Source organism: Ursus arctos, unplaced genomic scaffold, assembly GCF_023065955.2.
Source record: "Ursus arctos isolate Adak ecotype North America unplaced genomic scaffold, UrsArc2.0 scaffold_19, whole genome shotgun sequence".
Lineage (NCBI taxonomy): Eukaryota > Metazoa > Chordata > Mammalia > Carnivora > Ursidae > Ursus > Ursus arctos.
Window position 1 is genome coordinate 14,524,382 of NW_026622863.1, and position 15,730 is coordinate 14,540,111.

General features: G+C 48.4%; 1 non-coding gene across 1 annotated transcript; it reads left to right on the forward strand.

Annotated features, from left to right (window-relative positions):
• Positions 1–2,779: 2,779 nt before the first annotated feature.
• On the forward strand, positions 2,780–2,852 carry TRNAE-CUC (transfer RNA glutamic acid (anticodon CUC)). The gene has a single exon. It is a non-coding gene; the product is annotated as a tRNA-Glu (tRNA).
• The last annotated feature ends 12,878 nt before the right edge of the window (positions 2,853–15,730 follow it).

Here is a 15,730-nt window from a genome sequence, read left to right on the forward strand (position 1 = left end):
TCTAACCCTTTCTTTTGCTGTCTGGCAGCCCTATTATTTTTTTTTTAAAGATTTTATTTATTTTAGAGAGAGAGACAGAGCATGAGCTGGGGCGGAGGTGGGACAGAGGGAAAGGGAGAGGGACAAGCAGACTTCTCGCTGAGTGCAGAGCCTGATGCGGCTCGATGTGGGGCTCAATCTGGGAACCCTGAGATCACAACCCCAGCCGAAGCCAGACGCTCAACCAACTGAGCCAGCCAGGCACCCGTGACATCCCTGTAATGAAGGAGCATCGGCTTGGTCGTTCAGGGTGTGTACTCCTTACACTTCAAATGAACCCCATGTGTGCTGACTGGGGAGTCCCTCTGTCCGTGGAACAAGCCCTCACATTCAGGCCGACTCGGAGCCAGGCTCCTCCCCAGTGCTCCCCTTTCCAGCCAAGGTCGCCAAGAGGGTGCTCGAGGGGTCTGCCTTATGCTGCGCCCCTCCCCTGGGATCAACCCTGGCCCAGCCTCCATTCCTGCAGAGCCTCCTCACCGGCCTCCCCGCGTCCCCATCCCCAGCACCCCCGCGTCCCCATCCCCAGCCCCCCCACTTCACTCAGAAGCCAGAGGGAATTTCCACGCTGCAGTCTGATCACACCCTTCCACGCTCTGTCCCTCCTCATTGCCACACTCCCCACAGGAGATCGAAAGGCCCTGGGGGTCCGGCCTGCGCCCTCTGCTCCAGCCCATTGGCCGCTGCTCCTTCCTCATCCTCCTCACAGCTGCCACACTGAACTCCTTTCCCCCAGCAGGTTCTTTCTCTCCTCCAGGCCTTGGCACAAGCTGTTCTCTTTGCCTGGAACACTGTCCCTCAGGCCTTTCGTTTGTGGCAAGATGACAACACAACTTAAGATCTCTGCTTTGTACGCTCCCCTGACCTCCTCGTGTCTGGACTAGGGAGCTGCCCCTGACCTCCAGCATCGGGGGTGGGGTCTTCTCTCCGCCTGCTCCCCATGTCTCTAGTTCTTTCTCTGTCTCCCGCTTTGTCTCAGCTGCCAGACTGAGAGCATGTGGGGGGCGGGTACTGCCTCTTTCATTTACTGATGCTTCATGTAATTGTGGGGGCACTTCTCCTTCCAGACTCTGCACAGGTAAACGAGCAAGCTACCACACGGGGGGGGGGGGTTATCCAAGAAGCCATTTAACAAATCAATATATCATTAGTGGTGACTCATGCTATGAAGAGAGATTAAGGAGGGAGAGGGAATACAGGGGTCCCCGGGGGCTCGGGTTCCAGCAGAGGGAGTTGGAGGGTGAACCCAGAGGTGCTGGAGTTGGCGGGAGAGAGTCAGTGAGCTGGCCCGAAGGGCTGCTTGCCCGGGGAGTCCCAAGGCCAGCGTCCTCTGGAGCTTTGGCCTCACGGTGATAGTGACCTTTGGGATCTAGGGATGGGGAAGATGGGAGCTTGTGTCAGTTGTAAGGAAAAACTCTCAAGGGGGGGTGGTGAGGCAGTCCTGGGTTCGGGAGCCCTCTGCTCTTAGCAGGAGCAGAAGCAAACTCAATGCGGAGCAAAGCTTCCCCCAGGTAGACCAGGAGGACCCCCGCAGAGTAAGAGCGGCTGATCAGCTCACATACAAAACTTACCAAGTCACAGGAAGGCAAGTGCCTGCAGAGAAAAGGAACACCACAGGTGGACCCCTGGGGACAGAACGCAGCAGCCACGTGGGACATGTTTTAATAAAGACAGGATGATGTCACAAAGGTGAGCATATAAAACAAGCAGGGATGGGGAGAGAGATCTGGGGGAAGAACATATGGAACTTCTAGAAGCAAAGGACATAATTTCAAAATCTAAAATTTAGCGAATGGTCAACAGCTGGGTAGGGAATTTGTGGGCCAGAAGTTGCATATAATGAACACAGCAAAGGGAGAGTGGGAGGTGGGTTATAGGAGTGAGAGATTAAAAGACAGAGAGCACAGCATGGGAAGATCCTGTATATTGGGGTCCCACCAGTAGAACATAAAGGAAATGGAGACAAGGCAACATTTGGAGGCATGATGGCTGCAAACTTTCTAGAAGCGGTGAAAAATAGATCCACAGAACCAGAAAACTGGAAGTATTTGAAGCGAGTCGTGTGTGATTTAACCCGAGTCGGCTTCTCGACAACCACAACAGAAGCTAAAAGGCTAGACTGATCTCTGAAAAGTAACACAAGCGAATGAATGTCAACTCAGAATTAGGCCCAGCAAAAGTACTTTTCAAGAACCAAAACAGAAAGAAAAGAAAAAAACTTTGTTTTTACATTTACGGGTAACCAGAAGCTAAGAGTGCCTCCAAAGAAACTTCCCAAGGATTTGCTTCAGGAAGGAAAATAATTCCAGAAAGCCAGCCTGAGATGCAAGAAGGGGTGGAGAACCTACAGAATGGTAAATGTCGGTAATGCCAGTTCAAAAACCAACTGCGTAAAAGAATAATGACTTATTTCTGATGTTAAAGAAAAACAGGTCTGAAATGTTGGACAACAATAGCATATGCGTGTGTGTGAGCGGGGAGACCAAGGCTAAAGTGTTCGAAATATTCCTCCGATGCACTTGGGAGGAATGTGGGGGGGGTAAATATATTGTTTAACATTAGACATTGTTAATTAAATGTGCATGGTTAAAGTTAAAGGATAACAACTAAAAAAAGAAATAAAATGGGAACGTATACATTTCATTTCAATAGAGAGGAAAAGGGTAGGAAATAGGATAGGAAAACAAAAAGCTTTTTAAAAGGTTAAGGAAGGAGAAAAAAGAAATAGAGCAGGACTAGGGGTGCCTGGCTGGCTCGGTTGGTAGAGTGTGAGACTCTCGACCTCAGGGTCATGAGTTCAAGCCCCATGTTGGGCGTGGAGCTGACTTAAAAACAAACAGCGTTTCCCTGATGGCTCAGTCGGTTAAGCATCTGACTCTCGGTTTCGGCTCAGGTCATGATTTCAGGTCAGGGGTTGTGGGATCAAGCCCTGCTCTGGACTCCAAGCTCAGCAGGGAGTCTGGTTGAAGATGTTCTCCCTCTGCCCCTCCCCGCACGTGTTCTCTCTCTCTCTCTCAAATAAACAAATAAATCTTCAAACAAACAAACAGTGGGACTAACAGAAAAGGATAAAGAGCTCAAGAGGGAAATGGGCAAAAACCGTGAACCAGCATTTCATGAATGATAAAACAGCTGTGGTCAGAAAACATGGCAAGATGCTTACACTCTCTGGGGACGAGGGACCTGGAAATGAAGACCACAATGAGACGTTACTTTCTCCCCCATATGATTGGTAAGAAGTCCGATGTCTGATGCTATTAAATGTTGGTGAAGATGGGGGTCAACAAGAGCTCTCAAAACTGCTGGTAGGAGTGCAAATTGGTTCAAGCAGCATGGAGAGACAGTGTCATTTCTCTGTGTAGACGAACCTTGGCACACCTGTGTCCTAGTAATCCCGCCCCCAGGATTCTAAGAGGAAGCCTTCTCGCAGGTGCACTGGAGACCTGTGTAGCCCGAGGATGTTCATGACGGACGGTACCGCTTGCAGTCGCAGAAATGCTGGAATAATGTGGGTGAACCCAAGACACGTGGTGCTGAGTAAAAAAATCAAGTCCCAGGGACCACGTACAGTCTGTCTGATGCTCTTTTTTATAAAGTGCAAAACCAACAAAAGTAAAGAAAATCTAGGCATGTATACCATGCTAAGAGCAAGTGAATGAAACCCAGAAAATTCAGGAAGCCTCTGGGGTGCAGAAGGTGAGGAGGGAGAAGAGGAGAGGGGATTCTGGAATTTGGATTTTATTTGAAGGCAGCAGGGGAGGGGGGTTGTTTCTAAGGAGAAGGGTGATGTATTCCACTGTGTGTGTGTGTGTGTGTGTGTGTGTGTGTGTGTGTGTGTGTGTGTGTGTAAACCATGAAAGTTAAGTGTAGAGGTAGGGAATTGTCACAGCCTTGAATGTTCAGGCTTTCCCTTTTTTGAGCCCCATTTTCTCTCTCATAATGATGAGAGGAAACCCTTATTATGGACCAGATGCTCGGTGCATATAGTAGCTCGTTTCATTTCCCTAACAACCCTGTGAGCTAAGGGGTTAGCCTCATACTTGTTACATCCATGTGGAAACTGAAGCACAGAAAGGTTAAGTGACCTGCCCAAGGTCACACAGCTTCTCAGTGCTGGAACTACGATCCAGACCAGCCTGTGCCGAACGATGAGGGGATGGGAGTGACCCTGCTGGGCAGCAAGTCTTGTCGTGGCGGAGGCTGTCTGTGTGCATTCATGCTGTGGTCCCACCCTGGATACTCAACAAGTCAGCCACAAATATTGCCCCAGTAGGGTCTGTCAGAGAAGCAGAGAGCAAGGACGGGGGAATGAATCCCAGACCACCGGGTTCTAATCCTGGCTCACCGCAGACCTTGGCAAGCCTCTTGGCCTTTCTGAGACTTCGCTTTCTCACCTGTAAAATGGGGATGGTCCTAGCTGTTACTTCCAAGGCTGGTGTGAGGGATCAGGGAGAGACAGGTGGGAATGGCCCGGTCTACCACCGGCATGGTTAGCAATGCTTAGGTGTGGGCTGTCATTCGTCACGTGTCCACGGATGTCCTCGGCAGCTCTCTCCAGGCAATCTCTAACAGGACTTGGCCCTGGTAGGCCCTCCCGAGTGTGAGAGGACGCCTGGTCTGGCACCAAGCGCACCGTAGTGTCTGCGGGCTGCATCTAAGAAAGAACATTTTGATGGGAGCTTCAGCCTAGGAGCCAGGAGGTGAGGGTCCAGGGTGAGAGTGAAGGTGGGCTCCCCAGCTGGCTGGCCCCTATCAGTGTGGCCAAGATAGGCTCTGGGGTGGTCATTTTTTTTTAAAGATTTTATTTATTTCTTTGACAAAGAGAGAGAGTGAGAGCACAGCGGGGGAGAGGGAGAAGCAGGCTTCCCACGGAGCAGGGGGCCTGACATGGGGCTTGGTCCCAGGACCCTGAGAACATGACCTGAGCAGAAAGCAGATGCCATGGGGTGGTCATTCTTATGGTGACCACCAGGGGTCAGCGTTGGCCCTGTCTGCCTTTCTGCCTGGTCCCCGCACCCTTGGGTGGCCTGCAGAGGGCAGCGGGGGAACCTGCCTTCCTGCCAGCTGCAAGGTAGGGGCCTTGTCAAAAAGAATACATTTGAAGCCCTGACTTACTTGGCTTCCTACCTCTGTTAAAGAAAAAAAATTGGTAAGTCTGTCCATCCGTGGGTCTGTCTACCGTTCTTTCACCCACCGATCCTTTGTCCGTTTGTCCATTCATCCATCTGTTCATTCATCTGTCTATTCATTCATCCATTTTCCCTTTATCTTCCATTTGTTCGTCTATCCATTTATCTGCACCTTCCTCCAGCCACCCACCTACCCTTCATCCGTTCATCTGTCTGTCCACCTGTCCATCCTAGTGTCTGCTCTTCTGTCTGTCATGCTTTTATTCATCCATTTGCCCATCCATCCATCCATCCATCCATCCATCCAACATCTGTCCATCTGCCCTCTGTCTATCCCACGTGCACCGAGACGCTCTGTTGAGCCAGGCCTTGCTCAGTCCTGGGGTATCCCATGAAGAGAGGAGGTGCAGTTCCTGCTCCCGCCCCAAGCTCACTGTCTGGTGGGTCAGAAGATAGTGCTAAAATAGCATATGCTGTGACAGACTTGGGGGGGGCAAAAATGTCGCATTTCAGTATGAAGTTCTACATCACGTTAGACTCTAAAGCTCCATGCCCTGCATGGGCAGTCACTCCTTCGTCATTCGTGGAGGCCCTTGAGTCAACGAAAATCTCGGAGGCTTATGTTGCTCCCGAAGGAAAATGGGGGAAGACCTCTGGTTCACGTTCAGCCCCTCATGGTCGCTCTCTCCCTGCCCCTCCCCCGGCGACCTGGCCCAGGGGGAGCTTTGCTGACCTGAGGCTGCGAAGCTGCGTCTCAGAGGCACCCCAGACCTTCCGTGCAGCCGTCCCCAGCAGTGGGAGCCTCTGGGCTCAGGCGAGTCCTGGCTTTGTTCCCTCACACCAGGGGCCTGGGTTGCAGGAACACCAGCCTCTCCAGAGCCCAGAGCCTGGATCCTGTGGGCTTGGCTGCTTCCTGAGGCCGGGGGTTGCAGGGGGCAGGGTGAAGGGTTTAACCCAGCCAGGCAGGGAGGCTTCTTGTGAAAGGGGATTTCTAGCTGGGGCCTCAGTGCTGAATAGGGCGAGACAGGGGGAGGGGAGAAGTGTTTTGGACAAAGGCCTGGGGTTGAGGGGTGAAAAGGAGAGAGAGAGCGAGCGAGCGAGCGAGGCAAGTGGGTCTGGTGGGCAGGGTGGCGGTGGGAGGGACAGGAGGGAAACCAGAGGGAGGAGAAGGGGCTCGGTCGGTCGGGAGATACTGAAGGTCTTTGACAAGGAGAGTCCCTGATCCAAGTGGTATTTCAAAAGGGTCATTTCAAAAGGGTGGAGACAGGTGGGAAAGATCAGGGAGGAGTGGCTGTCTCTGGGGTGGACCCAAGGTGATGCTGGGCCTCCCCAGCCCCAGTCGTGCTGATGCAGGAACGGAGGGAGGGGCGAGGCTCTGAGAGGGGTTGCAAGGTGGACCCCCGGGGCAGGAGGCCTGACAGGATGTTGTTTGGCATTGGGAGTCATCAAAGCTGCTACGTTGTCCTTCCCATGTGCTACCTTCTCCAGCATCATGGAAAAGACTGGAATGGCGGGATGATAGCTGATGGGGAGCTACTCCGTCCAGTCTCCTGACCTTCATGGAGAGAACTCTGGGGCTCCCCAGAGGTCAGGGAGCCTCCACTGCCTTCAGCAGCAACCTGACGATGCCCTTATATTGGGGTGTCTGCCCACCCTGTCTCACTCACCCCAACCCTCACTCCTGCCTCTGGCTTCATCTTCTAGATACTCTGTTGCACCCAAACCCTCGTCTCCGGTTTGCTTCTCCTCTTTTTCTTATTGATTCGTAGGCGATATTTATATATTGTTGTTAGTTCTGTTACTACGGATAGAGTCTCCCACTCTGTGATGTATCTTTTCACTTTTGTTCCCTGTAGTCTTTGGATGAACTGAAATTCTTTAGTTTAATATAATGGATTAAACTTTTACTCTATAGTTAGTGCTTTTTGTGTTTAAGAACTGCTTCCCAGTTTCAAAGTCAGGAAGACCTCTTTCTATATTATTGTCCAGGAATTTTATAGCTTGTCACTGCCAGGTCTGTAATTCACCTGCAATGGGTTTTCATGACTGGGATGTGTTAAGGCCAAATTTTGTGTTTCCCCCTGTGTGGATACCCAACCATCTTAGCACCATTTACTGAAAAGTCAGCTCTTTCCATGATGCTCTGAAATGCCACATCTATCACACACCAGGCAGCCACGTATGCGTGGGACTGTGGGTGAATGCTCTAGGCTGTTTCTTCATGCCCCACTACGTTTTAGAATTTTATCTGAATTTTGCACATTTCTCGTTGGATTTATTTTTAGATACTTGATAATATTTTGACGTATTATAAATGGTAGTTGTATTTGTTACCTATTGGCGTGTAACATATCACCCCAAAACAGAGTGGCTACAACAAGAAATATTTATTCGCTCCAGTTTCTGTGGGTCCAGCACCTTGTTGGATGGCTCTGGCTTAAGGTCTCTTATGAGATTGCTGTTAAGTTGACAGGGCTGTGGTCCCGTCTGAAGCCTTGACTTGTGGAGGGGACCCACAGGGCTGTCTCAGGACATGGCAGCTGGCTTCCCCAGGGCTGGTCATCTGAAAGCACCCAAAATGGAATCTAAAGTCTTTTAATAACCTGATATCAGAAGTGACATCTCATGATTTCTGCCATATTCTATTCATTAGAAGTGAGCTACGAAATACAGCCCACAGAAGCGGAGGGGATGACAGAAAGGCTTGACTACTAGGAAGTGCAGATCATTTAGGGCCATCTGACAGTGAGTAGGTCTTATTATAGTGATCTTTAAAAATTTTGATTTTCAGGGCACCTGGCTGGCTTAGTCGATGGAGCGTGCGACGCTTGATCTCAGGGTCATAAGTTCAAACCCTACTCTGGGTGCAAAGATTACTTAAAAATAAAATTAAATTAAAAATTTTCTTTTCTTTTTTTTTTTTAAGAGTTTGTGTATGTATTTTTAGAGAGAGAGCGAGCAGAAGAAGGGGCAGAGGGAGAGAGAAAATCTTAAGCAGGCTCCACGCTCAGCCTGGAGCCCTAAGCAGGGCTTGATCTCATGACCCCGAGATCATGACCTGAGCCAAAATCAAGAGTCGGACGCTTAACCAATTGAGCCACCCAGGCGGTCCCAAAATTTTGATTTTCTTTTTTCTTTTTAGATTTTATTTATTTATTTATTTATTTATTTATTCGACAGAGATAGAGACAGCCAGCGAGAGAGGGAACACAAGCAGGGGGAGTGGGAGAGGAAGAAGCAGGCTCATAGCGGAGGAGCCTGATGTGGGGCTCGATCCCATAACGCCGGGATCACGCCCTGAGCCGAAGGCAGACGCTTAACTGTTGTGCCACCCAGGTGCCCCCCAAAATTTTGATTTTCTAATTGTGGCTGCTATATGGTATTGCATAATGATGTTTTCATATTATTTTTTGTATCCAGCAAACTTACTAAACATTCTTATTAATTCTAATAGCTTATCTGTAGATTTTTTTTATCATTTTATAAATGAAGTCTATTCTTTTCTTTCTAATCCTTGTATGTTTTATTTCTTTTCCTTTTCTTCCTGCACAGGTTAGGCTTTAAAGAACAATATCAGAGAGCTGTAGTGACAGTGGGCTTCCTTATCTAGCTACTAATGTCCAAGGGAAAGTATTTTTACAGTTTCACCTTCAAGTCTAACATGTGCTGTTAAATCTTTATCAGATTTAGTGAGTTTCATTTCTATTTCTGGTTTGCTAAGGTGTTTTTTTCCCTTATTGTATCATTAATGAATATTGAATTTTGTCAAGCATTTCTTTTGCATATATTGCAATGATCATTAGAATTTTTGCCTTCGATCTATTAATGTCATGAATTATGTTATTTTTTTCCTAATGTTAAATCTACCTTGTATTGGTTAAATCTAACTTGATCATAATATTACCCTTTTATATGTTACTGGATTTAGGGCTTTTTGCTTTTTGTTTTGAAAGAGAGAGTGCTTGCATGCAAGCGGGGTAGGGGAGGAGGGGCAGAGGTCGAGGCAGAGAGAGAGAGAATCTTTTTTTTTTTTTAATGATTTTTTATTATGTTAGTCACCATTCAGTACATCCCCGGTTTCCGATGTAAGGCTCGATGATTCATTAGTTGTGTATAACACCCAGTGCACTATGCAATACGTGCCCTCCTTACTACCCATCACCGGTCTATCCCATTCCCTCACCCCCCTCCCCTCTGAGGCCCTCAGTTTGTTTCTCATAGTCCATAGTCTCTCATGCTTCATTCCCCCTTCTGATTACCCCCCCTTTCTTTATCCCTTTCTTCCCCTACCGATCATCCTAGTTCTTATGTTCCATAGATGAGAGAAATCATATGAGAGTTGTCTTTCTCTGCTAGACTTATTTCACTTAGCATTATCTCCTCCAGTGCTGTCCATGTTGTAGCAAATGTTGAGAACTTGTTCTTTCTGATAGCTGAGTAATATTCCATTGTATATATGGACCACAACTTCTTAATCCAGTCATCTGTTGAAGGGCATCTCGGCTCCTTCCACGATTTAGCTATTGTGGACAATGCTGCTATGAACATTGGGGTATATATGGCCCTTCTCTTCACTACGTCTGTATCTTTGGGGTAAACACCCAGTAGTGCAATGGCTGGATCATAGGGTAGCTCAATTTTTAACTTTTTAAGGGACCTCCACACTGTTTTCCAGAGTAGCTGTACCAACTTGCATTCCCACCAACAATGTAGGAGGGATCCCCTTTCTCCACATCCAGAGAGAGAGAGGATCTTAAGCAGGCTCCATGCTCAGCCCGGAGTCTGACAAAAGGTTCGACCTCACTACCCTGAGATCGTGACCTGAGCGGAAATCAAGAGTCTGACGCTTAACTGACTGAGCCACCCAGGCGCTCCTGGATTTAATTTGCTAATATTTTGTTTAGGATTTTTGCATCCACATTCTTGAGAGAGAGTAGCGTATAATTTTCTTTCTCAGACTGCCTGGTGGGGTTTTGGTGTTAAGATTATGCTAGCCTCATAAAATGAGTTTGAGTCTTCATAAGAGTTTGGGCCAACTTGGAATTATTTTTTCTTTCTAGAATGTTTCATAGAATTCGCCAGTGAAGCTTTCCGGTGATGAGTTTACCCTGTGGGAGCATTTTCACCATAGATACAAGTTATACAATGTATAGGATTGTTCGAGATTCCTTTATCTATTTAAGTCTGTTTAGGTAAGCAACGTTTTTCCAGGACTTTTATATATTGATGTCCAGCTTAATTACACCAGGGTCAGGGGTACATTATCTGAATGATTTAAGGTCTTGGAGATCCACTGAGATTTGCTTTATGGCCTAGGATATGAGCCGTGATAACCCACGTTCTCGACGCGCTTGAAGTAGACGTCTTGTAGTTGCCGTGTGCAGAGTTCTGCTCATGTTCATTAAATCTGCTGTACTGAGTTACTCAAATCTTCAGAATCTTCATCTCCTTTCGCTATCAAATTGGAAAACGTGTCTGCTCCCCATGCGACAGGCGCTGTGAAATCCTACTTCCTCCGCCCTTCCTCAGGGAGGTGGGAAGCGGAAGCCTGACGCCCCAGCTCCCGGCACATCTATCAGTGACCTCTCCCATGTCCGCTGTCCCCCAAACAGCCCTGAGGACCTCCTGCCTCCTTTTCCCTGGAGAGTTCATGCAATGGGGGCAGTACGGAGGGCTGGTTAGGAGCACGGACTCTGAAGCCAGGCTGGCCTGTGGAAATCCCACCCCCCAGGAGTTATGCGACCTCAGGCAAGTCACTGAACCTTTCCATGCCTTTGTTTGCCGATCTGCAGGATGGGAATGCCCATAATGGTAACTGCTCATGGAGCTGATAGGAGAAGAGACAAGTGAGTAATTGCAACGCCCTTAAGAATGGCCTGGTACACAGGAAGCACTATAAAATCTGCTTTAAGACATAGGATGATAAAAACGGTCTCATGCAGGTCAGCTGAAATCATGGGCACAGTATCACTGCTGCTCTTGCTGTTCGAGTGCAACTCTGTCATCGACCAGATCAGAAACGGGGGCCCAGAGAGGGCAGAGATTCAGCCACTCGCGGCCACTGGCTCCCTGACCCGGAAAGCAGTAGCACTCCGGGCCTCTAGCCCAGCTCTGCCACCAGTGTCGGGTTGTGTGACTGTGGCCCGGTCTGAGCTCTCTCTGGGCCTCGGTTTCCCTGTTGGTGAACCCAGAGGAAGGGCCAGGCATCCATCCCCCGGCCCCCAGCTCCATGTGACCAGTGAGGGACATTATGCCGAAGCCCCCGTGCCAGGAGGGAAGTTAGGACCAAGCCCTGGCGCTGGGAGGTTTGGGGGTGCCCGTTGCTGAAATCCCTCGAGGATCTGCAAGGCCTGGGGATGTGGGAATGAGGGTTGAAGCTGTCTTCTTGCAATCCAAGGCTTGAGAACTCACAGCCTCAAACCAGCGGCTATCACACCTACACCCTTTGAGAAGGTGTTACCCAAGGACTGGCTCGTAAGCATCTTCCCACAGGGGGAGGGAGGAGCAGCGGTGACAGCTCGGGGGAGAATGTGCTGCAGGCCTCTGGCTGGGGGGCCTCAGGCAGGCAGGCCTTCCTCCCTGGGCCTCTGACACCTGCTCCGCCTAGACTTGCCTGAGCCGAGGCAGGTCACCTGGGTTCTGGCCTTGCACTCCACTCCTCCCGTCGGTCCCTGCGCTTCTGTGGGCCTCAGTCCCCCGTGAAAGAAATGGGATGGGGGAGAGTGTGGGTAAAGGCTCCACCCGACCTGCCCATCAGGCACGTGCGACTGTCCCTCCCAGCGCGTGGCCCTTATCTCCACCTGCCCCCACCGCAGGGGAAAAGCAGTGTGAGCACAGGGACCGCTGCCCAGCCACCCTACTGTCTGACCTCTCCGAGTGCAAGTGCTCCTCTCCTGTGTGTGGAGAGCAACCCCCCCGCCCACCGTGGCAGGGCTAGTAGGATTACCAGGGCCTGGCATTGCCTCCATGCTCCGTAATGCAGAAAGTAATGCCCAGCCCCCCGCTGCCCTCCCTGCCCCGGCGGGCCTCAGGGGCTGGAGTCAGCTCTCAGGCCTTTGCAGGCCCCAGGCCTTCACCCCGGAGGGAGCCAGAACTCGGAAGCAGCCTTGGCTGAGGTTCCAGAGCAGATGCTGGAGTTCCCCTCCTGGAGCCCCCCCCCCCCCATATCCTGCTGGGCCTCCAGGCCAACCCCCAAATTAGTTATCATTTCGTTAGGGCCACCAGTCTGCAGGCAGCTAATTGCTCCCATTAGCAAAACAGGAAGACCTTAATGAGCAATTAATTAATAAAACTGATGACTTCCAGAGCCACTTCTCTCAACAAGGACTGATTTTATTAACCACTTAGTCACTCGCACAAAGGCTGATATCTGCGCATTTGCACCCTCCGAGATCCTGGGCAGGAAATAGAAGGTAGCGGGCTCTCATTTACAGACAGTCAGTGCTGTGCCAAGTGGCTGCGGACCGGCTCATCCCGCCCCTCCAGTGAAGTACTATTATTATGCTCGTTTTGCCCTTGACGAATCTGAGGCTCAGCCAGGCTCTTCTCTTCCCCGAGGTCACAGAACTAAGTACAAATGGATCCCGGTGGGTCTGCCTCCAAAGGTATTTTCCCCTTGAGTGGCCCCTCAAATACCAATTCCCTTTCATGGATGGAAGGCTCCAGAACCTGTGAGCGAAGGGGTTGTTGCCTGACTCCCTCACGGCCTGGCAGGAAAGACCTGAGTTTGGACTCAGGTCTGTTCTCTCTCTGGAAGCAACTCTATTACTTTAGAGATGAAGGAAGCCCTCAGGCCCTCAGACACACTGAAGCGGGCTTGTCCCCTCCAGCCACACTCCTGCCCCTCAAGCCACCAGCCCCAGTCTTCAAGTTCCAGATCTTTCCTCTGCTGCTCACTACATCTTTCTCGTCTATGGTTCTCCCCACGAGGCAATGTTAATGTAGTTTTAGAAGGCTTAGGGAGATTAATGTTTAATTTTAGTTTCATGCATAGCCTTTATTTTATTTTTTTAAAGATTTTATTTTTAAATCTCTACGCCCAACATGGAGCTCGAACTTACAACCCCGACACCAAGAGTTGCCTGCTTTACTGACTGAGATAGTCAGGCGTCCTAGCTTCATGCACAGCCTTCAATTATGGCACGTGACTCTGGTCATTTAACACAGGGATATTGTGCCTTCTTTTAAAACGTACCATTTTGAATTATATTTAAAAAACTATAGATCTAAAAGAAAGTATTAGATAAATATTTGGCAGATTTGACATCTAGATTTGGAAAAAAAAACAAACAGTGAGAGCGAACGTGCCTGCCTGAAGTTAGGGAGACCGGATCTGGGTTACCCGTTCTCTTCTTAACCAGACAGGTTCAGGGAGGGGTTTGTCAGCCCCAAGAGAGAAGTCCTTTCCCAGAGGGGAAGCTGGCCTTCCTCCTGAGCCAACAGGCTCATGCTGCAGCGGGTTATTTATTTCTCTGCAAATGTTATCAATGTGCTACAGGCACACCGTTTACAATCATGGTTGCCTGCGGTGGGGCTGGAGGGAAGGGTGACCGCCGAGGGGGCACAGAGGAACTTTCTGGAAAGATGAAGATGCTTTATATCTTGATTGGGGTGTTTGTTACATGAGTGTACACATTTGTCATCAACCTGTCACCTAAAATGTGAAACATGCATTGTAATAAAGCTGTTTTGAAAGCAAAATCAAAACCAAAGCCACGAATATTCATTTATGTCAGGAACCACCCATATTTGTTGCCACGTCTGAGTTCTGAGATCTGTACTTTGCTGCACTGTTGTGTATGCTGGTTCCCACTCAGCTATCATTTTAGCGGCTCCCAAAGCCGACATTTATCAAGTTCCGCCATGTGCCCGTCACAGCGAGGGTGCTTACAAAGTCAGAGAGTTACATTTGGCAAAGGGATATCACAAGTCAGCCAGGAAACGATGGGTTAATTAATAAATGGTGTTGGGACAACTGGCCTTCCATTTAGAAGGAAACAAAATTAGATCCCTACCTCATACCACACACACACACATGAACAGTCCAGATGGATTAAAGATGGTGGATTAAATGTTAAACAAAACCTATAAGAGTATTTAAGGAAAATAGAGGATTTTTTTTATAAATCCAGAAAGGATTTTTTTTTATAAATCCAGAAAAAGCCAAGATATGAAAGTCAGAGATCATAAAAGAATGTTACATTTGACTATATAATAATGGGAAACTTTCTATGACCAAAGACACCAAGAATTTAGCTAAAAGGCATGCAGTAGACCACCAGAAAATGTTGCCTCCAATGTAATAAAGAATTAAGGATTTTAATAGGAGAAGAGGTCCTATAAATCAGTAAGAAAGTGACAAAAAGCCCGATTAAAAATGGGTAAAGGACGTGAACATTTGTTTCACACAAGAAGAGATATGAATGGATAATGAAGTTTGAAAAGGTGTTTGGTTTCCTTCACAATTACAGATAGGGATGTTAAGACAATAATGTCACCCTTCTCTAGATAAGCAAAAGTTAAAAAAAACCTATTAATTTGGGTAAGGGAAAATGGGCACTTTCCTCCAGTATTAGTGGGAACCTAAATTGGTACTACTTTTTTTTTAAGATTTTTTAAAAAATTTTTTATTTATTTGAGAGAGAGAGAGAGTGAAGGAGTGAGAGCGAGAGGTGGGGGAGGGGAGGGAGGGGAGAAGCAGAACCCCGGCTGAGCAGGGAGCCTGACACAGGGCTCAGTCCCAGGACCCTGGGATCGTGACCTGAGCTGAAGGCAGATGCTTAACCGACTGAGCCACCCAGGCGCCCCTTAAGGTACTACTTTAAAGTATGGCTACTACAGTTTATCAGTATCTATAAAAGTTTGAACTACATAGACTCAATGCAATTCATCCAGCAGTGTCTCTTTTAGAAATCTATCCATCAGCAATAGCTGCCTGTGTACCCCAAAACGGGCGTTAATTCCTGCAAAGTGTATTGTACTAAAAACTGGAAACGGCCTCGATTTCCTTCAAAAGGGGGTTATGGAAAAGGAAATTTTCTATTCTGTGCAACAGAATTCTTTCAGCAATTCGAAAGAATGCACTAGAACTCTATGTCCTGATCTGGAACGATATCCATTATATCTTGGCAAGAGAAAAGAAAGCGAGTTGCAAACACGGTATACAGCGTACTAATCACGTTTTTGTGAAACAATGGCATATATGAGTTGCAGGTGTATAAAGTGATAATGGCTCAAAAAATGGAGTGCTTGCTGTACATGCCAGCAGCGCGGGGTTAGTATCACTGCTGTTCTGTAGAAGAGGCACAGTGGTTAAGCCACTCATCCAAAGTGGCACAGCTAGTCGGTCGCAGAGCGGGGATTGGAACCCCAGCAGCCCGACTCTGCAACTGGAGCATTTGATTTTAATTTGGCCTTAAAAGCCCCAAATAGTTCCGTTAGCACTGGTGACCTCCCGAAACAACAGTGGACAGGCTGAGTCACTTTTAATAAATACTTATAATACATAAACATTATACATAAACGTAATACATAAACATGAAAAAACATGAACTGGTAAAAAAAAA